Here is a 4,552-nt window from a genome sequence, read left to right as displayed (position 1 = left end):
GCCCGGCTAGCTCAGTCGGTAGAGCATGAGACTCTTAATCTCAGGGTCGTGGGTTCGAGCCCCACGTTGGGCGATTAATTTTTTTTCCCCCCCTCCATCTGCTATAGGATGAGGATGGTAAAACAGGATTACAGCAATGATAACGGGGTCTAGATTATTTTTTTTAATTTTTTTTAAGGGGGTGGGGATGTTCTCTAAAGGCAAAAACACATTTGTTCCAACTGGTTTTATTTCCCACACTTGCAGATGACACCTCTATTGCATTGAGCAGAAAGCCTGACCTCTGTTGGCAGAACTAGGTATTGCATTATTTTTTATTTGCTGTATATGTGACATGTGGTCATTAATCTTTGTGCATTATTTAACCATGCACAAAATGCATGATAAAACCTGTATTCGCTTTACAAGCTTGTGTTTAATAGGAACCGCTATGGGCCAAACCTGCCCCCACTGACAGCACAGGAACCTCTGTTAGTGATATATTTTAAATGGCTGTCAAGATAACATTCAAAGTTAATTTTTCCTTCTATGGAACTAGAATTATTATTTCAAACTAATTTGAGGAACAATAAAACCTACTTATCCCGTACTAAGGATATCGTAAAGAAAAAAAAAAAAAAAAAAAAAGCATAATAAATAAATATATATATATATATAATATTCACAAAAATTGAACCAAAAGGAAAACTACAACTCATCCTACAAAAAAGAAAAACAAGCAATTATACAGATCTGTTGATAGAAAAATAAAAATTTATGTGTTACAGATTTTATTTGCAAAAATGTAATTTTTATTTGGCAAAAATAGAAAAAAGAAAAAAAAAGAAGTGATATCAATTTGGTATCACAGATATAATACTGACCCACAGAACAACATTAACCCCCTCACCCCCACATAAAATTAAGAAAAGATATACTATACATTACATTTAGCCCAAAATAGCGTCCCACAGAAATCGAAGCTCTCATACAGCTATACCAATAGAAAAATTAAAAGTTACGGCTTTTCAAAAGTGGAGATTGTTATGAGTGCCGATGCCACCTTCTCACGGATGAGAACTTTTTATATACAGGATGTTGTAGACTGGATTGGCAATTAAAAAAAAAGGCCAACTGTACTGCTTGCGAGTTACCACAGAGGTGCCAATGGAAGTAGTGCAGGCCACAGATGGAATATCTCCTGTCCATCCAATGTTGGAACTAGGGCTGTATCTATACATAAGCCAAAAACATAGAATGTGTCGGCAGATAAGAACCATTTGGCCCATCTAGTCTGCCCAATACACTGAATACTATGCATAGCCCCTGGCCCTATCTTATATGAAGGATGGCCTTATGCCTATCCCATGCATGCATGCTTAAACTCCTCCACTGTATTTGCAGCTACCACTTCTGCAGGAGGCTATTCCATGCATCCACTACTCTCTCAGTAAAGTAATACTTCCTTATATTACTTTTAAACCTTTGCCCCTCTAATTTAAAACTATGTCCTCTTGTAGCAGTTTTTCTTCTTTTAAATATTCTCTCCTCTTTTACCTTGTTGATTCCCTTTATGTATTTAAGAGTTTCTATCATATCCCCTCTGTCTCGTCTTTCTTCCAAGCTATACATGTTAAGGTCCTTTAATCTTAACACTTCAAAAGCAGCCTTGTCAAAATTCGTGTTCTTATGACTTTGGAGCTTCTTTAGTTTCAAGCGCCAGGATTTCCCCCAAAATACTGGCGCTAGGATTTGGGGGGGGGGGGGGGGGGGTGAATGAAACATCCCAAAACCACAGGGTATCTTAAGTGTTCAAACTACAGCAGCCCGGCTAGCTCAGTCGGTAGAGCATGAGACTCTTAATCTCAGGGTCGTGGGTTCGAGCCCCACGTTGGGCGACTATGTTTTTTAGTATTTGATTCTTATAGGAATTAAACAAAAAAAGCAATACAGGGAATAGGATTACAGGGCTGCGCTGCATTTAAAAAAATATAAATAAAATTGTAAAGAACACTTATTCCAACTGGTTTTATTTCCCACACTTGAAGAGGACACCTCTTTTGCATTGAACAGAACGCCTCTGTTGGCAACACTAGGTATTGCATGATTTTTTTACTTACTATTCTCTGCTGCATATGTAACATGTTCTCTATAATTTGTGTGCAAAAAAAACAAAAACATACAAAAAGCAGATTTCAGGCTGTGTCAGTGGTAACACCTTCATGACAGAGCCTGTATTCTCTTTACAAGCTTGTGTCTAGTCATTGTCTACAAAAAAAAAAAAAAAAAAAAAAAAAAAAAAAATAGGAATAGGAACCGCGATGGGCCTACCATGCCCCCATGACGACACAAAAACCTATATTAGTGCAATTGTCTTTTTTATGGAACTAAAATGATTATGTCGAACTAATTCGAGCCTCATTTGGATATCAAACAAATCTGCATAGCGAAGGCAAAGGGGGTTTATTACCAACTCCTTCCTAATGACTAGATCCTGCAAAAGGCAGTCAATATGCACTGTGTAGACAATACAGTAAGCTGCGCCAGCGCATGAGTCGCGACAAATCATGAATTCATCTGGTTATAGCTGAGATCCTTATAAGACCCTGTTCAGCTCTACATTGTAAAGAAACGGGATTGCAGATTCCCACATGAATGGGACCGCTATGCTAGCAACAAGTGAATGGGAGCAGCGTTGTAGTAACCAGGCACGGCCACTGCCACGAGGATGGCGCAATGGTGTTCTGAGGCACGATTCCACCGCACAGCAGCGGGGGTGGCGAGAGCCAGACTCCCACCAATCTGATAGGTCATCAATATTAAACTCCTGTTGTCCGTGGAAATTAATTAATTACCATAAGGGCCAGGATGGGTTACTCACCTCATCAATGCCCCACGGTAAAGTCAGATCACCGTGGCGGCCAGTGACTGGAGGGGTTACTGCATTTTATTTTACGGTATTCACAGTGTGATGCAAGAAACATTTTAAACAAATTATCAAAGCTTGAGCAAATGGACCTTCGGATCGTACATCCAAAGTTGATTCGTTCAAATACTTCGATTTTAATGCTGTTTCCGTACAGCATTAAAATGTATTGGCTCTGTGGAGCCGAAGTTCCTTCTTGGCCGAAGCCATGCAAGACTTCATTGGATTACTACTGTATTCCTATCTGCGTATATAAAATAGCAATCTGAGGTACCAGCCAGTATCTAAGCCCACTTTGCCATTTTTTATAGTTTTTAAATACAGTAGGAATTCACTGAAGTCTTGCACGACTTCGTCCGAGACGAACTTCGGATCCACGGAGACAATACATTTTAATGCTGCACAGAAGCAGCTTTAACATCTATAATCCGACGGTTGATTTGCTCAAGCCTACTTATTATACATGTTATGATTGAAGTCATACTAAATATATGCATTTTTAAAGGGGTGTTCCAAGATTTTGATATTGAGGGCCTATCCTCAGGATAGGTCATCAATATCTGATTGGTGGGGGTCCAACTCCCAGCACCCCCCAACAATCAGCTGTTTGAAGAGACTACGACGCTATTCAAACAGCTGGTCGGCAGCGGTGCTGGGAGTCGACCCCCCACTGATCTGATATTGAGGACTTATCGTAAGGATATTGTTAATATAAGGATGTGTACTCCATATGCTAGAGTCTCACAATGTATTAGTACAGAAGATTCCACTCAAAATTTCATCCTGAGGATAGGTCATTAATATATATATATATATATATATATATATATATATATATATATTTACTTCTAGTATGAGGGTTGTGGGCAATTGAGTTGACAATGCCACTGTGAAACCCCTTAGGCTGGGTTCACACCTGAGCGTTCTACAGCATGTTCCTACGCGCTGTAAAATGCTCAACAGGTGAAAAAACCAATGCTTCCCTATGGGAATGGTTCTCACCTGAGCGTTTTACAGCGCGTACGATCGCGCTGTAAAACGCCCTACGCCCCAAGAAGTACAGGAGCTTCTTTGGGGCGCATTGTCGCACGTTCCCGCACATAGACCTAGCGGGAACGCGCGACAATGCGCGTTTGCTTGTTTCCTCGGCTTGTATGTAAACGCCCGATAAGCACGCTTGTAAACAGCGCTTATCGGGTACGCTTATGTGTGAACCCGGCCTTAAATTCCATAATCAGAGTCATCTCCGATCCTAGCCATTGCTGCAGGGTGTCAGCAGTATGTGCCATGGACCCAGCACCTAAGCCGAGTGGCTGTATGAGAAGTCACTACAAACCATGACGTACAGGTAAGTCAGTGTGAAAACGGTTAGTTACACTGGTTTGGATTACAGGGCTTCTGCATTGCATGCCCTTTTGCCTTCTTAGGTTGCCAAGAAGAGAAATACTATATATAAAAATTACCCTATAAAGAGACCCCACCTTTTCGGGGATGCACCAGTGTCCAGCCACCGGCTTCCCGTATGTATAGAGCCTTGGCAGTAGACACGTCCATATCCCTGTCTAAGAGACGCATTGACAGTTCAGCGTTTAAGGTGGAGCATGGAAATTCGGCAGCATGAGTGACTGATCCAATAGAGAAACCTGG

At 40.9% G+C, this 4,552-nt stretch overlaps 2 non-coding genes across 2 annotated transcripts; both read left to right on the top strand.

Annotated features, from left to right (window-relative positions):
- TRNAK-CUU lies at positions 1–73 on the top strand. The gene has a single exon. It is a non-coding gene; the product is annotated as a tRNA-Lys (tRNA).
- Positions 74–1,804: 1,731 nt separating this feature from the next.
- Positions 1,805–1,877, top strand: TRNAK-CUU. The gene has a single exon. It is a non-coding gene; the product is annotated as a tRNA-Lys (tRNA).
- Positions 1,878–4,552: the final 2,675 nt, after the last annotated feature.

The sequence above is a fragment of the Bufo gargarizans genome, chromosome 2 (genome assembly GCF_014858855.1).
Source record: "Bufo gargarizans isolate SCDJY-AF-19 chromosome 2, ASM1485885v1, whole genome shotgun sequence".
NCBI lineage: Eukaryota > Metazoa > Chordata > Amphibia > Anura > Bufonidae > Bufo > Bufo gargarizans.
The sequence above is the reverse complement of the archived record's forward strand: the minus strand, read 5'-3'. Positions and strand labels throughout refer to the sequence as shown.